The sequence below is a fragment of the Dermacentor silvarum genome, chromosome 1, assembly GCF_013339745.2.
Source record: "Dermacentor silvarum isolate Dsil-2018 chromosome 1, BIME_Dsil_1.4, whole genome shotgun sequence".
Classification (NCBI taxonomy): Eukaryota; Metazoa; Arthropoda; class Arachnida; order Ixodida; family Ixodidae; genus Dermacentor; species Dermacentor silvarum.
In genome coordinates, this window is record NC_051154.1 from 38,904,144 (window position 1) to 38,928,245 (window position 24,102).

The following is a 24,102-nucleotide window of genomic DNA, read 5'->3' on the forward strand; positions in this document are numbered from 1 at the left end:
AGTGCGGTGACTGACAGGGGCAGATATGGTTGCACTCTTCAGGCAGTGGTCCTGGGGTACGGAGCTTCTTCTGGCGAATTATCAAAGACCTTCTATGCCATCGGAACCACCATCGGAATTTCCTTCGTGGTCATTTGTTACTTAAGCGCCTAGGTTCAAGAGCAAGATAAATGCACTCGAGCCAGCGCTGACATATTTAGCTATAGAGCATATTAACACCAGCTACAGGGCCCACCGTCATATTTCATGGATGGCTTCGTTATGCCTACATCATCTGCTATTGGTGTGTGGATTCCTTCTGCGAGCGTCACAGTTTTCGGGATCGGCCCACAGTAGTAACTGAAACACATTCTAACAGTTGTCTTGCCATCTCTATCACTAGCGTTGTCACGGTCCTAATCACAGTCATCGTCGTCCTCTTGGTGCTGTCGTGACACAAGCATGATCACGTGGCCCACACAATCCCGCCTGATTCCAACACGTCGGTCCTTCTGGTAATTCTTTGCAGAAAACCAAACTATCCCGGATAGCCAGCTGCTCGCAAAATTCTTCGCATAAAATTTATTCCCAGGGTGTGTGGGATCTGCATCATATAATTTTTTTGCTGCTTTTATGCCGCAGGTGTCACTTACTTCTTTTTTATTCGCATTGGTTTAAGACTGTCTAACGTGCTTCGTAATTACATCCTGGTGCCTCAATGATTCCTCTTTACAGTGTATCGCATGGGCGTAGCAACTCGCCAGCAATTCTAGACGCCGCATGTGCGATAATGTCCAGTTAGCTTCCAGATTATTATTTTTCTGTTAGTCTGTACACGTGTTTCTATATTCTAGTCATTTATATCATATCAAAATTTTAGAAATGTGTCAGAAACAAATACACCAATACAAGATTCAATAGTTCATGCAGGACGTCGGATATTTAACTGAATAAGAAATTTACGAAGCATCATTGTTTTCATTATTTCTTCACAGCAAAACCACGCGGCGTTGCAAGATGAGAAAGACGTGTTCGCGCGTGAGCCTCGTGCAATTGGGTGTCGTTCATTGAAGCCTCTTATCTCCACACGGCTCTGACCTTTATGCGCCGCTCAATTTCCGTTGAAGCGATAGACCGTACGTACCTTCGCCCGCTGCGCGGCCGAAGGTACGTTGCGCTGCCAGCGTTTTGACAGTCGTTGGCTGCAGTCATTCAGCGTGATCTATTCATGTTTGTTTGTGCGCGCTCACACCACGCTTGTTCATTCAGTTAGTAATTGTCGGGCCACATTTTCCAACGCACGCTACACATGCAATGCTGCCCAGATCGGCAGTGCAGCACTACAGGTGTGTCCCTTCGCACGCGCTGCCCACGGGAAGCGCTTCTCATCAACACCACCGTTTCACACGCGCCTTCTCGTGGTCATCGAGTCTCTCTTCATGTCGGTCTACTTACGCCGCAGCACACCTGCTTACTTAATCAGCTCATGTTTACTACAATTCATATTGCTACCAAGGCCGCTCACCTTACTTCCTATGACATTGCTGTGTTGCTATCGCATTCATTGCTTCACCCTTAGGGCGAAACTGTGACATTTTTTCTGTTAGCCTGTACACGTGTTTCTATATTCTAGTCATTTATATCATATCAAAATTTTTAGAAATGTGTCAGAAACAAATACACCAATACAAGGTTCAATAATTTATGCAGGACGTCGGATATTTATTTATTTATTATTGCGATAGCAATTATATGGACACTTCAACCGGATTTCTGCCGTCGGCGTCGCCGTCGCCGTGAGGTTCCGTATAGATAAAATCTTCACCGCGCGCCGTATGCCCGAGCGGAAGCGTGCGGGGACGCGCGCTATCACGGCGAGCGAACGCTGTCAATCTCCCACGCGCAAGGAAAGAAGCGGGCAGCCAGCGCCGGAGGGAGCGGGGGGGGGGGGGGGGGGGGCGCACTTTTCCTCTGCCAGCAACCGCGCTCGTCGCTCGCCGCACCGTCTCTTATCTCCACACGGCTCTGACCTTTATGCACGCTCAGTTTCCGTTGAAGCGATAGACCGCACGTACCTTCGCCCGCTGCTTGCTGCCAGCGTTTTGACAGTCGTTGTCTGCAGTCATTCAGTGTGATCTATTCATGTTTGTTTGTGCGCGCTCACACCACGCTTGTTCATTCAGTTAGTAATAGTCGGGCCACATTTTCCAACGCACGCTACACATGTAATGCTGCCCGGATCGGCAGTGCAGCGCTACAGGTGTGTCCCTTCTGCCCACGGGAAGCGCTTCTCATCAACACCACCGTTTCACACGCGCCTTCTCGTGGTCATCGAGTCTCTCTTCATGTCGGTCTACTTACGCCGCAGCACACCTGCTTACTTAATCAGCTCATGCTTACCACAATTCATATTGCTACCAAAGCCGCTCACCTTACTTCGTATGACATTGCTGTGTTGCTATCGCATTCATTGCTTCGCCCTTAGGGCGAAACTGTGACATTTTTTATTTATTTATTTATTTATTTATTTATTTATTTATTATTTATTTATTTATTTATTTATTTATTACATACTGCAGTCCGAAGACCAAGCAGGAGGGGCAAAAAAGGGAACATATTGAAAGAAATTAACAAGTTATACAAAAGGTTATAATAAACATTGCTACTGAACGACAAGTATACACTAACAAAGGTGATAAATATACACGTGTAGAAAATTTTGAATAACTATGTATTAACAGTTTTATGTACAGAAGGGTAACGAAAACACATCGAAATTTATACACAAGCAGTTTAAACGCAATCCACAGTTTTATGCACACAAGGGTTAGAAAACACAATTTAGATAACGCGTTGACATAATATAGTATGGCAATAACAACAATGAAGTTTAGACGAAAATGACAAGAGAAATTCAGTTTGACAATGACAAGAGAACAAGAGACAAGAGAACTTCAATGACAAGAGAACAAGATAATTTAACTGAATAAGAAATTTACGAAGCATCATCGTTTTCATTAGTTCTTCACAGCAAACCACGCGGCGTTGCAAGATGAGAAAGACGTGTTTGCGCGTGAGCCTCGTGCAATTGGTGCTCGTTCATCGAATTTACCAGCAGCAGCTATCGCTTCTGTCGGAGAAGGTCTCCCCGATTCACTGTATCTGTATATTCACTGTATATAAAAATTTTACAATTTAGTTATATAAGTTATTTATAAGAATAAGAAATTTACGAAGCATCATTGTTTTCATTATTTCTTCACAGCAAACCACGCGGCGTTGCAAGATGAGAAAGACGTGTTCGCGCGTGAGCCTCGTGCAATTGGTGCTCGTTCATTGAATTTACCAGCAGCAGCTATCGCTTCTGTCGGAGAAGGTCTTCCCGATTCACTGTGGTAGCACGTTACCAATAGAGACAGAAGCCAGCATAGCGACAACCACAGGATCCACAGCGCCTGAACATCGCTGAACGACAAGACGAGTCGGTATTGCCGCAGCCGCTGCACAGATGCACGAGGAACGAGGACGACTGAAGCGTCTTCGTGACAAGCCAGAAGAACCTCCAGCCTTTGCACTAGTCCAACTATGCATCTACCCTTCCAGAGCCACCAAGCACTACCTCGGCGTTATTGGCAGCCAAGACGAAATGTGTCAAACCATCACCAACGAGATGACGCAGCGCAAGCAGCTGCAGGAATCTGGTTCGCTGCGTACATCGAGTCCATCGCAAGTGACGGCGACCTGCAGCTGCTGCTGTGGATCCTGTTGCTCGAGACAGCTGAGCAGCGCTTTCCTCGGCGCCAATTGTACTCAGCGACAGCGCGTCAAGGTACCGACGCAAGCGCCAGCATGCCGGACATAGCGCAGCTCTGAGGAAATCACCCAGCCATCGGGCCAGCATCTGCGTTCCTTACAACGGGCTTTGTGTGTGGCTTGGTCCTCAGCGACTTCCATCAATCCACACCTTGTGATCTTCTCCGCGCCCAGATGCCTCAGAGACGTGACTGGTCACCGTTCACTGCCCCGGGAGCATGGTAGCCTTTCGATGAGCGCGAACGCTCCAGGATTTGTGGCGCTGCTGTACAATTCTCCTCGGCTTACGACAAGACCTCCTGGGAAATCGTCGTTCACCAAGCGGCCAGCGTGACTGGTTTCCTGCAGCACATCTGGTCCTTTTGGCCATCTTGCTGCTGTCACGGGGACCTGTTACCTTTTTGACAACAGCTGTGTGGGTGTCGCGCTGGTCCGTGCTGCAGCATTTGCACGCCTGCAGGTGCAGGATGACTTAGAAGCTGCGCAAGTGAGCAATGGTGAAGCTGTTGAGACCGTGCCAGTGGTTGCACTTCTCGCCCAGGACATCGGCGAGTTAGAAGAACATCTGCTGATGGCCCTTGGTCTCTACCTGCTCAACCAGTGGCTCCAACGCAGTTATCTCTGCATCACGCGCCCCCAACCAAACAGCGGCAGAGGTCTGTGCAATAAGGTACTGCCTGCATTCGAACTTGCGTCACCACTCGTCATGCTCTTCCTGGGCAGGATGGCAAGATACGCGGAGCAGGATGAAGAAGAAAGGGCGAATGCAGTAACACAGCCGTATGCAGCAGACATCGACCAGGATAAAGCAGTGAGGTTGAACACCGTAACACAGCCCTACGCAGCAGACATCAACCAGGATGAAGAAGAAAGGATGAACGCCGTAACACTGCCGTACGCAGCGGACATCAACCAGGATGAAGAAGAAATAATGAACGCCGTAACACTGCCGTACGCAGCAGACGTCAACCAGGATGAAGAAGAAAGGGCGAATGCAGTAGCACAGCCGTACACAGCAGACATCAATCAGGATGAAGAAGAAAGGATGAACGCCGTAACACAGTCGTACGCAGCAGACATCAACCAGGATGAAGAAGAAAGGATGAACGCCGTAACACTGCCGTACGCAGCAGACGTCAACCAGGATGAAGAAGAAAGGATGAACGCCGTAACACTGCCGTACGCAGCAGACGTCAACCAGGATGAAGAAGAAAGGATGAACGTCGTAACTGCCGTACGCAGCAGACGTCAACCAGGATGAAGAAGAAAAAATGAATGCCGTAACACAGCCGTACGCAGCAGACATCAACCAGGATGAAGAAGAAAGGATGAACACCGTAACACAGCCGTACGCAGCAGACATCAACCAGGATGAAGAAGAAAGGATGAACGCCCTAACACAGCCGTACGCAGCAGACATCAACCAGGATGAAGAAGAAAGGATGTACACCATAACACAGCCGTACGCAGCAGACGTCAACCAGGATGAAGAAGTAAGGATGAACGCCGTAACACTGCCGTACGCAGCAGACGTCAACCAGGATGAAGAAGAAAGGATGAACGCCGTAACACTGCCGTACGCAGTAGACGCCAACCAGGATGAAGAAAGGATGAACACCGTAACACAGCCGTACGCAGCAGACATCAACCAGGATGAAGAAGAAAGGATGAACGCCGTAACACAGCCGTACGCAGCAGACATCAACCAGGATGAAGAAGAAAGGATGAACGCCGTAACACTGCCGTACGCAGCAGACGTCAACCAGGATGAAGAAGAAAGGATGAACGCCGTAACACTGCCGTACACAGCAGACGTCAACCAGGATGAAGAAGAAAGGATGAACGCCGTAACACTGCCGTACGCAGCACACATCAACCAGGATGAAGAAGAAAGGATGAACGCCTTAACACAGCCGTACGCAGCAGACATCAACTAGGATGAAGAAGAAAGGATGAACACCGTAACACAGCCATACGCAGCAGACATCAACCAGGATGAAGAAGAAAGGATGAACGCCGTAACACAGCCGTACGCAGCAGACATCAACCAGGATGAAGAAGAAAGGATGAACGCCGTAACACTGCCGTACGCAGCAGACGTCAACCAGGATGAAGAAGAAAGGATGAACGCCGTAACACTGCCGTACACAGCAGACGTCAACCAGGATGAAGAAGAAAGGATGAACGCCGTAACACTGCCGTACGCAGCACACATCAACCAGGATGAAGAAGAAAGGATGAACGCCTTAACACAGCCGTACGCAGCAGACATCAACTAGGATGAAGAAGAAAGGATGAACGCCGTAACACTGCCGTACGCAGCAGACGTCAACCAGGATGAAGAAGAAAGGATGAACGCCTCAACACTGCAGTACGCAGCAGACGTCAACCAGGATGAAGAAGAAAGGGCGAATGCAGTAGCACAGCCGTACACAGCAGACATCAACCAGGATGAAGAAGAAAGGATGAACGCCGTAACACTGCCGTACGCAATAGAATTCAAGATGGAAGAACACGACAGGCTCAATGCAGTCACACAGTCGTACAATGAACAAGCGCAGGAAGGCAACGCGGAGGGAGAACACGACAGGCTCAATGCAGTCACACGGTCGTTCACATACACACACAGAAGTGGAGGAAGACTCCGTGTGAGCTCCCACGCAGCCGAAGAAAAGACACCGGCGCCTGCTGCCGGGCCCGTGCGTATATGCTGTCGCTGATTGTGCTAGGCCGGGAGCTTTTCCCTTGGCAGCAAGGCGCCTGGTTGCGTGTGACTCTAACATATGGCCTATTTTTTTTTGAATTCCGTGCGGTGTCCTAGCTGCAGCTCTGCAGCAGCTTGACAGTTTTAGCGACCTGCTGCTTCGAGTTCTGCTTGACCTGGCTGGGGCGGACGACGGTCTCGTTGTCCCTAATCTGACATATCAATCAGTCTTGCGTGCACTCTTCCGTGGTGCACCGACGTAGTACTCCACCCTGGCGTCGTCATTATGTTAGCCCAATGACGGTAGAGTTTCCTGCTGTGCAAGCTCGTGCAGCGACCGGCCCGTCTGCATTTGAAAGAGACGTCGCAATGAATGCCTGCAACGCTTTGCATAAATTTATTACGCATGGACACGTGGCGCTCTCGCCTTCATCGTAAATACTTCGTCTATCTTTGAAATATCCCACGTGAACCATTGATCAGTTAGTGTACTCGCTGCATATAATCTTCAGTACGTATTTGGCCCGTATTCAACGCAGTAAAAGAAATTGCACTCGACACGAAGGTCTCCGGAGTATTTCTTTACGCTGTAAGGGTAACTTTCATTCAACATGCAGCCTTAACTTATCGTTGTCACCACCATCATTTAACGCTATGCGCATCACCTCCGCGCGATCACTTGCGCGTAGTGAAGTGCATTTTTCATGTTCTTTAGCAATAGGATGATGATAATAACATCTTCTTACCAATAAATAGCTAATGAAGAAAATGTAAGGAACACGCTATTTCTTTTAAATGCAATCACTCATTCATCTGGTCTGAATTCTCAATTACCCGCTAGTCATTTGTTCCCAGTTCTAATTCTTGCTAGTTCTTCCTTCGATCCTAATGTAGTTTCTCCGTATACATTCACCCAATTTCTTTTCCAAACCATACTTCGGCTACGTGCCATATATTGAAGGATCATATGTGTGGACATCATCTCCATCACCGCCAACAGCAGCAGCAGCAGGCGGAAGAGAAGGAAGAGGAGGTCGAGGAAGAAGCAATGGCTGTACGCTTAGGAAATACGCGTGAACTTCTACGGTAATATTAAACAACCGCCTTAACGACAAAGTATCTAACAAAGTTTTCTGATTATTCCATAACCATCAGCGGCAAAATGAAAAAGAAATGAGCCATTGTTACAACAAAACACTCGAAGGCGTTCTATGTGGCTTTCGCGGTGTCATGAAGAAACTAGGCTGAAGATAGGTGTCGCTTCAAAACGGTGGATCGCACGCGTATGTAGGAATCGGTTATAAGCGAAACCTTCTTTGATGTTTGCTGAAATGTATTCACTTCTCCTTCTTAACTGTTATGTAGCTCACCGTTCCTGGCTCACTGTACGCTCTGGTTGCGTTTTCCTTTCTCGCTTCTTTCTCCACACTCGGCTGCTTTTAATGCCGACTTCTTCACTTTCTCGTAGCTGGCTTAATTCTTCAATTCACAGTTGCCGACTTCTTCATTTCTTGCCTCTTGTTCAGCTTGTTGATTCGGGCACTTACACAGTGGCATACACCCATTCCGGGATATTGCCCAAGAATGTTCACACACTCAGTGGGACGCGCGCAGTTGTACATAACGAGTTGCCCAAGCTGTCTACTCGGGCAAATGCCCAGTGGCACATACCAGATGGTGAAAGACGTATTGCTTGTATAGTGCTTCAATGCACAAAACGAAGTTCTGTTAAGAAAGTAACTGAAACGCCAATGCATTTCTCTGCAAAGCTCGGGAATTAATATCTCGAAACTGGTGTCACCCTGGGAATTCGTTGTTGAATAGTCGATTATCAATTTCCATTTTTTTCGCAAGTAATGTCCGCCTCTTCGCGTAGACCAGATCATGAACTATAATTGTGCTATTTGCCACAGGCAACTTTTTAAAAAATTTTAAATGTTCGCTGAAACACTCTGTATATGACGCGGGTTATACTTCGTAAAGCACCGGTGAAATTTTAAAGCATTTTTTGGTCAATGAAGAGCGGCACACACCCGGTGACTTAAGATAACGTGAAAGAGGTTCATTTAAGGGCGAAACATCGCCAGTGTCACATAGTCAGTGACCCAAAATAGTCCAACGGTTGGTTCCGAACCGTATTCCTTCAGTACAGCCATCCCGATGCTCTAACCACTCGACGGGGGCCTACACAGTGCCCCAGGTTTGCGCCAAAATGGTTAGAGACATAGTTAGATACACGTTAGCCGCCGGAAAGTGCGTAAGGCACCTTTGCTTATATCATTAAAACAGTTGACCATGCTCTCAGTACGGCGCTCCTATTTGCTCAGAAGGATACATTGCTAAAATTGGGTCTTTTCATCTCGTGAGTAGCAAAACTTTAGTTGCAATTTTCTTTGCAAAAGCGTAAGGTTGACCATGGTGAAGCGTGTCGAGATGCTGTAAACCTCGTGTACATATGCCAAAGGCGAATAAAAAAAAACGAATTATTTTGGCCCGTTTTCACTCACCGCGCGACCCTATTTTTTAAAGCTGTAGTTTGGCCGAAATTATACAGAGGAAAATCGGCCGTCCCATGAAGGATAAAAATATCAGTTCAGACTTCAATTTTTCCAGAGGTGCCCCGATGTGTACCAATTTAGGAATGGTTGCACAAACCCCTGCCTACGATATCGTAAGCGTAATTTCGAATGAACCAAAACGAGAATGCGCCCCGATTGGCAGTGCAGATTTGGGGGATCTGCAGCGCCCCGGGAAGCCGAATATAATCCAGATCACTCGCCCGGGCCTCTTCGCCTTCCCACCATGGTTCATTGAGAAGGGCACATAGGTTGTTATATCTGGGTTTTATAGAGCCAAGCCAAAATTTTTTGCTGTGTCTATATTTCCTTTTACTTTTCTTCGTCATCGGGAGACTGTGCAGCAAAAAACGTTAATATTTTTGTAACGATAATCTTCTCTCTTCGCAGAGTATCTAACGTGATAAAAAATGTGGACGAATTTGTTGACTTTTCTTTTTCCTGAAACCAATTAAACTTATACGTTGTGTAACCTTCCAGGCGAAAGCGGGGATGGCAGGAGAGGTTAAGTACGTTCGCGTGGCCGTTTCTTCTTTGTAGAGTTTTACTTGCCAAAACCAGTTCTGATTATGAGGCACGCCGTAGTGAAGGGCTACGGATTAATTTTGACCACCCTGGGGTTCTTTAACGTGCACTGCAACGCAAGCGCACGGGCGTTTTTGCATTTCGCCTCCATCGAAATGCGGCCGCCGCGGCCGGGATTGGATCCCACGATCTCGTGCTCAGCTGCGCAACGCCTTAGGTGGCTGCGCCACCGCGGCTGGTGTGGCCGTTTCTTGATGCACAATTTCTCGTTTCGTTCAGCCGACATCCGCCTAACTTTTCATAACGTTTATATGCAGCTGTCACGTTCCGTCCAATAGATGCTGTAGCCACTTAATGCAAGTTAGAACTGCGTAAAAATTGTGATACGCCGAAAATCTATTAGTGAAACGATTTCTCCCCTTAGCCCCACCTAAATTATTGCACAACAACACTGCCATTGACAAATGGCCAACTTTTGAAAGTGCCCAAGAACAACTCTACGCCTTAGTATTGGTGCACTTGCGTTACACAATCAACAGAAAACAAAAAAAAACCAGAAAACCTGAAAGAACAGTGGTAGAAAATGCAACAAAACTTAGAACTAAATCAAGGACAGAAGTCAGATAATGAGCAAATACAAGAGCTCAAAATATCAAGATCAAAACGTGAGGTATGTTTATGGGTTACAAGACGTGTTATGTTATAGCGTTGGAGGTGCAATAGGAGCATACGTAGAAAATACTGGTAGTACGCTAATTTAGGCGAGGCACGCAAAACGTTACAGCCGACATTAACCGTGGACAGAGAAGTGGTTGTCAGTTAGTTTATTCAAGAATAAGTAATGACGATATCTTCGCATTATTTCTAGGGGTTCAATATTAAACACGCTCATAGGCATAAAATACACGGCGCTCCAGAAATCGATCGTACACGATACGAATGAAACGTCCCTGAACACATTCAATTTTTGGCTCATTGGTCAAATTAATACAGTTCCATACAACAGAACTAAACATTAACTTGGCGCGGACAAAACAAGAATACAAGAGAGCAACAGCAATTGACATTCGTAAGCTTGTTTGTCATTCTTGATATCAGACCTAACTTTCTGTAGGATTGCATTAACAATGGTTGAAACATGTTCTTCAAAATATCGGCGGGAGTCAACTAATATTCCTAAGTCGCGCGTACAACTCGCTCTTTTCAAAGGAATGTTGTCGATTATTATTATTATTATTATTATTATTATTATTATTATTATTATTATTATTATTATTATTATTATTATTATTATTCATTTTGCGCCTTTGGTTGCATGTATGTACACTTTTCTTTTCAAGATTGTTAATTTTTTATTCATTGTTTTTTTTTTACTGATATTCCCCTGTTGTATTTGCTGATATTGTCCCGTGCTGATATTTTTCTCAACTCTATGTCTTTGTTCTGCTCTGAGCTTTCCGTTGTTGTGTCTTAGTGTCACATATTGTTCAACTTCCCTTCTCCATTCGATTTATGTATGCATTTTGCGCCTTCGGTTACATGTATGCACACTTTTCAAGATTGTTATTTTTTATTAATTGTTTTTTTTTTCACTGATACTCCCCTGCTGTATTTCTTTTTCTATGTATTCGTGCGCCAGCACCCAGACCTCATGGTTGTTCCTGGGCACGATAAATAAATGATTGATTGATCGATCGATTAATTGATTGATTGATTGATTGATTGATTGATTATATTTATTATTATTATTATGCATGCGTGCGCCAGCACTCAGACCTTAGTGTTGTTCCTGGGCACGTTAAATAAACATGATTTATTTATTTATTTTTTTCTTTTTTTTTTGAGGAAGAATGAGTGGTGGCCTCCCCGCGCGTACTGTAAAAGAAGAGAGAAATAACTGCAACAGAATGTAAGCAGAAAAAAAATGCTAATCGTTCACAACAACAACACCAACAATAATAACAACTACAACTGGTATGGAACGTCAAAAACACAAAGGACGTCCCCCCAAAAGCGTCCCCCCCCCCCCTGGAAGAATCAACGCATGCACTGACACGCACCCACTCCCCCCCCCCCCCCCTCGCTTCGATCTGTATCGACCTGAATATTCAGCGCATCGACTACTGCTCACCCCAGGGCTCGCTCACACAATATTCTTTAAGCTTTCGAATATGTAGTTATCCTTGCTCAATCATATCCTATGGAGTCACATTCGATAACAGTACTAACATTCCTGAATTTGCGTGTGGCGATTTTGTTCTTCTAGTAATGCTTCTGCGTGTTCCTTGTGCCTTTTGGAGGTTTGTTTATTTGTCTGTACAGCTCTATCTCCAAGTAGGCTGCGGTTCGGGTTTTATGTTGCTGTCTGTAAAGCGTGCTCTGTCTGTAAGACAATGAAGTAATGCAAGTAAGCCAAGTAAGTTCTTTTCTATTCTGCCGTTTTATTCGTTTTAATCTTCGGGAGTGTAGAAAGGGAGATTGAGGAGTTATTGCTGTGAATTTTGACATTGCTTTCCCCAAAGCCTGAGACAACACGGTGAGAGCGCTTTGCGATGGCGCTTATAGGTCGCGCTGTAAAAACGAAACTGCATTGCTGGTTCCTGACAGACGTAGTACAGAGGAAGTCGTCTGCTGATAATTTTGACGCTTGTGTTTCAATAATTATAGATCAAAGGTTCAAGGAAACAACAAAATAACGTGAAATGTACCAGGCAAAATTTGCAGTGCAGTGCAGTGCTTTCCGGTCCTTTATAACACCCTGACGTTTGTTCTATTTTCGGAAACTTTAGTTTTATACTTTCGAGTCTCAAGTAGGTTTTTGCGAGTTAGCGTATTTAATTATTGAACTCTATATACTTGAACACAATTCTCGTCCGCGCTTGAATTCTTTCATTTTTAAGACTGCCGCATGTCTGTTTGGACTGGCTCGTTTTGTCTCGATGCACTCTAAAGGTTCGACTGTTAGCGACGTCGACGATGATAGTTTGCTTAAGGGAACCAGTGAACGTAAAAGCGATGCTGACCAAGGAACATGAAAGCAATGGCAAACGAGAAGGTGAATAAATAAATAAAGCTCCCCCTCGCTGTGGCGCCCCTGCCTGCGGGGAGCCTTTTCACCCCGTGGCCCGAGTGGAGCGCTCTCTGTCGGCACACCAGCGTGGCGCAGGTCAGGAGTCTGTCGGCCCGACTAACGAAGCTGCGGCCGCGGCGGGTGCCGCGTGGACAGGTTTGCGGCGCAGTTCCGTGCGCTCCTGAAAGCCGAGGGGAAGTAAGACAAAAGGCGCTGCTGCTTGTCGAACGCGGGGGTTTGGGCCGCTGGCTTTGGCGGGCCTAATTGCGCGGGACGTCAAAGGGAGCCCGACAGCAAGACGGGCGTTTTTGAAAGCGGCTGCTTTTCAAGCGCTCCCCCATCGCGGGAGCGCCTGATCCGGGTAATGGAAGCGGCTCCTGTTTCGGCCGCATTGTGCGCGCCGATACAATCGGCGCACGAGCGGTCCGCTAATTGCGGTGAGGACGACGCGCGGAGTCGAGGGAGAGGCCGCCCCGGGCCCCGCAGTGTCAAGCGTCGGTGCCTCTCCCCCTTAACCCGATTTAAAGGTGGGCGTGATTGCGCGCGTTGACACGCCGTCGCCGCCGGCGAGCCCCATTAGGCGGCGCCACGCCATTAGGAGCGGTTGCCAGGGCGACGGGCCGCTAATGGGTCGCGCGGCCCGCGACACGAGCCGACACGACAGGCTGTCACTGCGCGCGCCGCAATGAAGACAAATCGGCTGACAGCTCTCTCCGCGATTTATTGGACGGGCCGCCATTTGACCCGATTACCTGGAATTATGCGACGGCGCCGTTTGTCAGGCGGCCGGACGCGCCGAATTGAGAGCCCGCGTTCTCCCCCCTCGGGGAGCGCTCGCTGACGGCGCGTTTATCTCGCCGATTCGGTTACGGCCGCCGCCGTCGGCAGCCCTAATTGTAGCATCGATCGCCTCCCCGACGGCGGGCCCGGGTCCCCCTTCGGCCAGGGGCCCCAGAGATTAGGGCTCCCAAATCCGGGGATTCGATTACCCCCTCGGATTACGCGCCATCAGCGCCGGGATGGCTCGTCTACCTGCCTGGGCGCCCACGCGTCCCGGCAGCTCATTTTCCGCCTGCGCGCCCCCGGAGATTCTTGCCCGACGCGCGAGAATCCCCGGCCCGCGCTCCGAGCATTCCGCAAATGCCTCGATAAAGCCGCACCGTACCGCCGCCATCTTGTTGACGCCGCGGTTCCTTGTTTTCGCTGCTGCCGTTTCCGCTTATCCCGGCCCATCTTCCGCGCCCGGGCGCCAAGTGCATCGCGGCGAGCGAGCGCATTTCGCTGTCGGGGGATGAAAAGAGAGATGCGAGATACGTGTTGCTCGCGAGCCCGCTTTCGCCAGCCTCCTCTGCGCTTCGACGCCGCTCGCGCGAGAAAGCTTTCCGCGCGCGCAGGAAACACGCTTTCCCGGCGGGCCTGCTTTCTTCGACCGCACACCTTTTTGCCTAACGTTCTTAGGCGCGTCGAGCCACGTCTCTGTAAATAACCGCGCCTGCGCCTGAGCCTCCGGCCGGAACCGCCCGCGGGCCACGCTCTCTGTCGGCGGACAGCGCGATGGGAGGAGGAGGAGGCGGGAGTGGCGAGAGCGCGCGTCCAGTGGCGAAAGCTGTTTTATGTGCCGTGTACTTGATTCGATTCCCCGCTAGGCGCTTTAAAAGGGCGCTCCTTTGTGCGCCACAGCAGAGAAAGCCATCAACGTCGCCCCTCCGGCAAACATTAAATCAAGGGCGCCCATTGTGCGCCCCGTGTACGAGCTGTCAGCAATAACGCGGCTCCCCCGTGTCTCCTCTCTCTAAACAGCATCGCGCGGTCTCTTCATCTCGGCAGGCCGCAATCGATAGCGCGATGACGAAAAAAAGAAGAAAAAAAGGCGGGCGGCTGCGCGCTCTCCGCTTCGCTTGACATCGCCTCCCGAGAGGCGACGCTTCTGCCAGGCACGCCTTCGCTCATTGCTTTCCCATTGAGAGGCACCCGACTGGCCGCAGCCCGTCTTGCGCGCCGGCTCTTTCAGCACCCGCGCGTGGCCGCGTGTTTTCCTCTTCTTCGCGATCTTTCCGCGATTCGCGCGAGACCGCTTTTAACTGTTCGTAATTATCTCTGTTTGGTCCGTGGCGAGGGGACGCCTGTTGTGTTTACGCACCTCGTCGTACGCCCGGATGATCGAAGGAGCTTACAAACACGCGGGGGTGTATACAGACGCGGTGGTGAGATTGCGAGGTTCGTGTAAGCCGCGAGCCTGCTACTGACTCAATGCGACATGGCTGCCGCCGTTCTCAATTCACCACGGTTGAGCAAACAACCGCGCGTACTTCAAGTGTAATCAGACTTCCCTCTACTGGATCCTTTCAAGCGGCACCTTACCTCATTGAACGCAGTAGCCTTTTTTATATATATAATCGCCGAGGACATTAGTGTGGCAAGAAAAGGGATGATTTACTTTTTCGAAATCATTTAGGTAGAACGCGATCTCTCTGAGGGAATCTTTGGCACTGCGATGTAAAGTAAATAACAGAGCGCGACATTTCGAGATGCCACGTGTTGTGCTCCCTTAATGATCATCAGAACCATGTATATATAGTGCTACTTGTTTATTATCGCTCTTCTGTTTAAGCTTAACGGGAAAGCGAGTCTACGGAAACGTTCATTATAGACGCATCTTCATAGGAAACAAAATTTGTCAAAATCACATAAAAGCTCATTTCGGAGATAGATAGATAGATAGATAGATAGATAGATAGATAGATAGATAGATAGATAGATAGATAGATAGATAGATAGATAGATAGATAGATAGATAGATAGATAGATAGATAGATAGATAGATAGATAGATAGATAGATAGATAGATAGATAGATAGATAGATAGATAGATAGATAGATAGATAGATAGATAGATAGATAGATAGATAGATAGATAGATAGATAGATAGATAGATAGATTCAAAACACCTGAAGCGGGAAAATAATGCTAATCGCATTAAAATACTGCTGTAAATGACAGGAAATAGCTTGGAAGCTCTTTTCCCAAGACTTTGACCGTCAAAATGACAGCAGGCCGTCATTTTGTAAGGCGTATACACCACGACATACTGCAGGCAGGCAGCCTTTTTTTAAAGAAAGTGTTCCACAATACAGGCAAAATAAGAAAAAAAGGAAAGAAACGTTTGGGATATTGAGAAATTGCGGCAATCACTGCTTACAACGACTCTGTTTGTCAAAATTCGGGTCTGGCATACGTATCAGAAATAAATAAAAATGGTGTTTTATATTACCAACCCCCTCTGCGAGGTAGTTCTTAGCGACTCACAATCCGCAGTTCGCAACTACGCGCGGGGGCGCATTTCCTCCGAAGCTCTTCAGATCCTAAGGAAAAGCTGGTCGATAACACTTCGATAGCACAGCGCTCATGTTGTTCCCAGCGCACGTCGCCACCCCCACCGACGAGGGTCCCCCTAACTTGAATGCGGTGGCACACCGCTCTGCGTGAGAACTGACCCGCCGCGCAGAGTCAGAGACAACCTCTTCGAATTCGGACCTCCTGGTGCGAAACACGCGAGAACGCTTAGTCAGATGTAACGACATCTATAGGAGGAGGATATTGGCCCCACCTCAACCCAAGCTGAAACGTCGCCAGGCAGGTGTGTGTCTGGCGACAACTGCAGACACACACCATCTCCAGTCCAGTGCGATTGCGGCACATTTTCTCCGTGCAATACTCGAATTCTCTTTGCAAGTTATGTCAGGCAACTAGAGCGACACTCTCGCACATGTTGTGGGAGTGTCCTGTTGTAGCAGTGAAAATGGCAGTAGCTCCGGAGGCTCTTGCGTCGAAGTGGGCCGCCGCTCTGCGCAGCTCCAACCTCAAGAGACAAGAGTGGGCAGTCCAGCGGGCCCGGGAGGCGGCGACAAGGCAAGGCCTCGAAGTCCTCTCATGGGTGACCTGAGCCCGGGTCGTTAAACTTCGCCGGATTTTAATAAAGTTGTTTCCATCCAACCATATATACCATTTTGCCGCTTCAAAAGGCGATGAATGAGCGCCAATCTAGGTAGCATTTATTTCTGCTGGTCCGTTAGCCAACACCTCTTCTATCCAATATAAACGACCCCACAATGCCCATAGATTTGTTTTTTGCTGTCCGCGTTATCGGCGAAAGAGAAAAAAAATGACCTGGTAGTATAGGAACGAATTAATGATTATAATAATAATGATAATAATAATTATAATAACAATAACAACAACGCAGAAATGGCTGCCGCACTATCATATCAGGCGTAAACGACCCATGACGAAAAGCGCGACGAAGTTTGACACAGAACGTCGCGGCCAGTCGCGGAAGATACTGACACGGCAAGTTTTGACTGGCAATTACCTGCCGCGACGTTCTGTATCTGTATTTGCCCCTGACATGCCATAATTTAACCTTTGTCACACACTTCGTCACCGGGTGTTTCGTTGTGACGTAGCAGCAGGGCGCAGTGGGTTTCGATATTGCCTGCATCGAGCGTTGAAATTCCAGGATGAAGATCTCAAATTAGGTACGACGTTTTTTTCTAATTTGGGGCGCATTAAAATGCTACTGCATCCAAATTTGTCTTATAAACAACTCCCCCAAAACTCTATCAAAAAGTTGAGCATTTTTAGTTAATTTAGTTTCCGAAACCAGCATTTTTAGTTTCCGAAACCCACGTTCTTAGCGGCAAAGTACGTCCGCCTCGCCTGGGTGCTCCTCCGCAATAACGCCACGTTCGCTAAGCTCATAGACTTTTTATTTTAAATCTGCATTTAAAAAAAAAGCAAAAAAAGAAAGAAACCACCCTGTGTGTATAAATAACCCGTCCTCAGTAAAAACGTTTTATTTGTAATTTACTGCTGGTACTTGCCTTGTCCCTTCTGTGTCCACGCTTTCTGTGCCCTAAAAAGGTCCGGACATTTCGTTTTGGTAGGCATTCGATCTTAGCGTGGTCGCGCGCACCGCATCAAGCAGTTAACTAATTTCTTGCGCGGTAGTTCCACCGCGGATAACGTTATAGCAGCGGCCTTTACATCTTCTGGCGCCACGGAATCTTAGCGTGAGTTCAGTGGTCGGAAAGGCTGACGCTCCGTGAAGAACAGCTGCTGATCTTATAGGAGAGAGCGAGAAACAAAGGAAAGACAGAGAGGTTAACCAGAAAAAGTCTGGTTTGCTACCCTGCACGGAGCAAAAAGGAAAGGGTATTCAAAGAGATAGGAAAGGATAATATCACGAATCGAAACGGAAATCGGCGCAGAAATTTGAATCGACACACACCACTATCACAGCCTATCTTGCAGTCACGCAGACCATATGCAACCAACTAGCGCCCCGGCTGCCTTCAGCGCGCACGTCCGTTACGACCACTGTCCAAGTATATGTTTTGTTCGGACAGTAGCCGGCTATCCAGTGTCTCAAACAGGGTGCACGTGCATGCGCCTGCCTCTGCATACTATAACGTGGGCAGATGCACGGAAGATCCGAACTCGTTGAATTCCACAAGGCCAGAATAGTACAATCAGTACAATCGTGTGCCATGGAGCAAACTTTCACGGATGTCGCTGCTGCGTCGGTTCTTGCAAGTGGAATGGAGTCACATATGCCACTGTCGTGTGCAGAATGGGCAGATTGGTCGGCGCGATCGCCTCAACTTACACCGCTGTGTGCCGACAACCACTGATAAAGCATATCGCGTCCCTCTTCTGTTGCTCGATGTTGTAAATGTCCTATCACTGATACAGGTTGTGCGTGAGGTCCGCGGCGCATTGGACTTTGAATGCTTTGGAGGGGCTGCATGCCTTCGAGTCGAAAAAAAATTGTCCAGCGATGAAGTGGCTCCTGAAGAATAAGTTCGAGTGTAGCTCGAATGGGCGCAAAGCTCCGCTCCCATAGAGCTTGTCAAACAGGATGCCTTTGATCTTGATTTCAGCAAACTGATCTCATTGGCATGCATATACGTATGTGAATTCTAGTAAGTGTACCTCCCCTATTTCTTCAACCGCCATCCTTCCCCGGTGTTCCGTTAGGACGAATTGTAGTTTGTGAAGTCGGTTTAAAATAATTAAGCAAGATGACATGTATGCGTTAGTTGAGGAGCTGGTAGCGTACGGTTATAAGTATTTCAGAAAACATTTCCTCCGCTCGAAAACTGAAATTTCCAATTATTCTAATGTGCCGCGATGACCGCACTGCGTCGGCCGTACAGCGTAACAATGCGTTATTCCAACTTCGTCTTCCGGCCGGCGGCCTGCAGGGAAATCTGAGAAATGGTCTCACTGCGTTCTTGAACCAAGGTCCCTGACCTATTCTGCGCCAGCGCATATTTTCCTCCCTTGTTTTCCTTTCCTCAATGTAGGGTAGCCAACCGGGCTCGGTTCTGGTTAACCTCCCTGCCTTTCATTTATCATTCTCTCTCTCTCAGTGCAGTGGCCAACAAACGTATCCCTATACTACTGCCGGCAGGATGGCTGGCCCAGAAAATTAGCAGCCAAGCCAACTGTTTTCCAACTTTTCGCCAATTGTCGGCTATCGGCTAGTTCCGAATGGCTAATTATCACGGAAATGAAATTGCATCCATGAAGTGGAGAAATATTTCAAATTGTGATTGATAAAACAATACACGCACCTTGGAATAGGATAGTTATCATTTTTCATGAGTGTCGTTAACGTTTCTACAGGTGGATAATTATGACGTTTTCGTGACTGTGTGCTTCGTGACTTTTCCTTCCCCTGAAATGAACTGCGTGTGTAACTGCGCTTTCACTATCTTCAAGCATGCTCTTTCAGCGTTCCGATACTACCCGACACGTGACTGCTCGTGCACTCGTAGTTTAGCAAAAAGTCTCAAGACAGTACCACCGCCATCTTTCGCCGAGGTTTAGAACTCCTACACAAAACACTCAATTCCCAGCGAGAACCGTGCCGACACCGGGTGGTCGTGTCGGGAAACGCTGCTCTTCTCGTAGCTTCACGAGGCGGCGCCACGTGCTGTGCCGGTGACGTTTTCTTTACTCTCTCTCGCGCGTTTTATTTTAGTTGACATCTGTGACGTCAGGGTATATCGATCGCGTCGCCGAGCAGTTACCGACGGCCACCGCTTTGGGGCGCCGACGTCGAGTCTCTCCCCGCACGCGCCGCTTTCGTGTGGCGCACGGGAGCTCAATTTGTGCTCGGTGTGGTTAGCTGGCGCGACTGCAGAGTTGGGTGGATGCGCTTCCAGCCCTTTACGTATTCATGGAGCTCGACTTTATGAGTAATTTGCTAATGTACTGTTTGCAGCCGGAGCATTAAGTGCGGCGACTGGCTACGGATGGGCCTCTTCCGTACAATATGCATGAGGTGTACTCCACGCCTCTAGTTTGTTAAAGATGAATGAAGCTGCTGATTTGCGGCGTCCTCAGGTGCGCAGAAAGAGCGGCGCGCCTTGCTCGCTCGCTTTCGGCATTAAATAAAAAAAGAGATGACGTGTTGGAGAGGGCTTCGTGGCTATCAGCATTAATACCAAACCACAAACCCTCCGCGCACGCAGGCTGTCACACCCCACGCGAAGCACTATATAAAGCAGGAACAGGCCGTGAAGGGGGAAAAGATGAGCGGGAAAACGTTGTCGGTTTCACTAGTTCCCCGCTAGAGTGCGCGACACGCCTGGCAGCTGCCGTCATTGCTACTACGCGGCGTTACATGTGGCGTGCTCGGGAAAACTCGGGAGAGAAGTGACTTCTCCCGCAGGCGACGTCCCGCGGCAGCGACGTTCGTGGTGTGTCGGCGATCAATGTTTCATGCGGCTGCCTCCTCCCATCGACCGCCAAGACCCCCGGCGCTGCCTAGTTGGCACCGCCGCCAGCGACCGCCTGCAGCGGCTAACGGCGCAAATTATGAAATTGTGCGCAAATTACCGCCGAGAAGAGGGCGCCGCGGCGAGCGACGCGCTGCCTTGTGTTTTATTCACTCGGCGCGGCTCGCTTTCTGGCGGCAAAGCGGTAAATATGAAATGACGCTCCGGAAAGTTAGCGCGATATCCCGAGCGCGCCCTAATGCCGCGCGCCGTATCACGGCGGCTCGTTGCCGAGTTTGCGGCACTCCGGGGCCGCTTTATTGCCGTCCCTTATTCGCGTCCATTAAGAATGCAGCGGCGCGTGGCTGTCGCCTGGGCGCTTCTCCCATTGCTGTTTAAACTGCTGCTTAAGGAGTCGTTTGGCACCGCGCGCGCGCTATATGCGTTCTGCGAGCACAGCGACTCCTGAATGTCGCTCTTAATCTCAGCCGCCGACTACGCAGCTCAGCGGAAAACTGCGGACGGCGCGCTGGAAACGCGAGCTAACCTTTATTAAAGCGTAAATGGGGTTCCATTCTGCTGGGCCTTTTTTTTTGCGCCGCTTTTTCTTCGCCTCCTGAACAGGTGACGATTTCACGAGCGACACTATTTTGCGGTTACCTTTGCAGGGCCATCGCCAATTGTGTTTATTTCCGTACAGTTCTCGCGAGGACGAAGTGTCGTGGCGTTATTACCCACTGTACATTTGCTAAAAGGACACGAGTGCGCACTTAAGGGAGTTCAGATGGGTCTGCTAGATTAAAACGACCTTTTTCTATTCCTCGCGCCGGTATCGTTGATGGGAATTTCGAGTCTGCTCGCATTTTATATGAAGATGTGTATGCTGCGAACATGTAGCTTGGCCGAAATGAGTTTAAAAAGGCAGAGTAAATACACAACATGACCGCGTTTATTAGGGGTACTTACATGCAGCAGGTAAATGAGGCGTCCATACATGCTTTCGAGGAAGACGCCGCAGAGGTGGCGTGTTCGTGTTTGCTAGCTCCAAACTGGCGGAACACGTCGTGAATTTATTGGTACCATGGTCCTTTAGACGAAAGTGAGCACAATACCGTTGTATTTCTGCAGTTAGAGAAGGCTAAAAAGTAATGGGGATATTTTCGGGCATTTGCACCTTCGTGCTGCGCTGCCCAATTTAGATGGTGCGAACACTGTCGCGCTACGGCTATTTATGTGTCTGCGCGATCGAATGAAGGTTTTGTTCGCATAATAACTTTGCCAGCGGATCTATAGAAACAGTATGTTTATTTATTTATTTATTTATTTAGTTCGAGTTACTGCAGCCCCGAAGGGCTATCGCAGGAGTGGGGAAATGCAATACATGGAAAAGCATAACAAAGAGCACTGAACATCAATGATTAGTAATATACAATAAAAATTCATCGAGTGGTAAAGATCTTGCGTAACCAGGCAGAGCATTCCACAATTCTATAGAACAGACAAAAAAACTGTATTTAAACGCATCGTACGATGGTGAAAAGTGTACATATTCAACACATAGTGATGTCTAGTGGTTGTAGGTCTAGCGGGTGCGATGTATTTGCTAGGTAGGGTGAATCTTGGGGAGTTATAATTAGAGTATAAAGAAACTTCAAAGATTCAAAGTGACGATGAGAAGAGAGACTGGTAAGTTGAAGACTAAGAAGATGGGAACTGGGTGAAAAATATCTGTCAGAGCGACAATAAAGGAAGCGTACAGCTTTCTTCTGGACAGATTCAATTTTGTTGATGTCAGATATTTTGTGTGGGTTTCATACGACAGAGCCATACTCCAGTATTGGACGAACCAGTGTTTTGTAACTGAGGAGTCGTGTTCTAAGTGGGGCTGCACGTAATGTTCGTTGCAAGTGCGTCGCCTAATTGATATCCTAGAGACTCTGAAGCTGACACCGACGGAAAAAGCGATGCGGCGGAGGTAAGTTTCTCTGAAAACATCACTGCGCGTTCCCGCGATTTGCGCACTGAATCTGCGCCCCGAAACATAGTCGAAAGTCGAAAAGAATGTTATTTGGAACATAATTAATTTTAAATGTTGCTTTAACCCATGTTAAAGCACGGCCAGAGGATGGATGAGTGATGCAGATTCGACTAAGTGATTCCGACTAAGACACAGATTCGCAGCCAATTTCTGTGGTGCAGCGGGGGTGGCCGCTGCAGCCATTGGCAATCCTTCTGTGTTTATAACGTTATTCGTGAAAGTTTTGTGGACGAGTCCGAGTGCTCTCTGCACGTAGACATTTGAGGATCAGCGGAAGATTGAGTTTGGACATATTTGCACACATTTAGGAGCTCGCTCCTAACATCTGCCGCTGTTATTGGCGTGCACTGTAAGAAAATTGCATCAGTTTGCGCATAAAAGCCGAACAGAACTTGTCATGTTCGGTAACATTTCTTCCAACGCACTAGATAGATTTAGCCGAGAGATCAGATGCAGAAGTTGAAAGCATGTGTTGTCTGCTACAACATTTCACTTCTATATAAGGCAGGATGAGTGATGTAAATTACCTGAAAAAAAAAAATCCAGCAGGATCCATGTACGATGATTGTCTAAGTTATGCGAGAACATGATTTGTGTAATTTCCATTGTAGCCGATTCTGCGGAACGTGATGGTGCGTCCCTTTGGCTTCGTCGCTTTTGCAGCCAAACGCGCTGCACGCATCTGGAGACCTAATGCGCCACGCAGGAGCCGCTCATGCGTGTCGAGATCGTGGCAGCATATCGTGTGACGATCTGTTTCGTTCGCCAACCAAGTCGCTTAAAGTTGGGGGCGTTGCTGGAGATGTCGTTCGCTACCACTTGCATAAAAATGTACGAGGACAATCACTTATCTATCACATTATTTCTTCTCGCAGTTTGCATTCGAGTTTTTATTCAACGAAGTCACTGAAAGAACCGCATGCACCAGCAGGTAGTCAGTTTTGACGCGTATCCGAAACCGTTGTTGTTTCAAAAAGCAGGCGACAAGCGCAATTAAGTGCAACGTGATGAATTCCGCGAACATTCGTATCAAGTTGCGGTGGCTCAAGTGTGATCGTTTCAAACTCGGACGATTCGGAGCGAGTGCTTACCGTGGGAGGACGGGACTCAGTGACAGGGATTTCAGACCGTTGTGGATGTTCGACTACATTTCAGCATCCTTTCTGCGCATCGGAGTAAAAAAAAAATGATTGTTTTCATCGTCTACCAAAAGTGACAGGCTAATAAATAATAAAAAAAGGTCAAACATGAACTAAAGGCGACAAAGTTATTGAAAAAAAAAAATCGTCCGCGACAGGACTCGAACCTGCAATCTTCTGATCCGGAATCAGACGCCTTCTCCATTAGGCCACGCGGACGAGATGTTAGCGGCGCTCTACTAAATGGTTTTATGGCATTTTTCTTCGTCTTCCATTTTTTTAATTGTTGTTGTTCTTGTTTTGTCTTACTTTATTATCATTCAGGGAACGTCGGCGAGACATAGCACTACAAGTACTATTGAAGCGTCCTGGGGCAGAACCTGCTGATTCCCCCGCATCTAGCCACTTCAAGGCCGGACAATTCTCTTGGTAAACACACTTGAAGGATTCAAAACGTTTTTGCAGCAGGAGAT

At 48.0% G+C, this 24,102-nt stretch overlaps 1 non-coding gene across 1 annotated transcript; it reads right to left on the reverse strand.

Annotated features, from left to right (window-relative positions):
• Positions 1 to 23,775: 23,775 nt before the first annotated feature.
• On the reverse strand, positions 23,776 to 23,848 carry Trnar-ccg (transfer RNA arginine (anticodon CCG)). The gene has a single exon. It is a non-coding gene; the product is annotated as a tRNA-Arg (tRNA).
• Between the last annotated feature and the right edge of the window lie 254 nt (positions 23,849 to 24,102).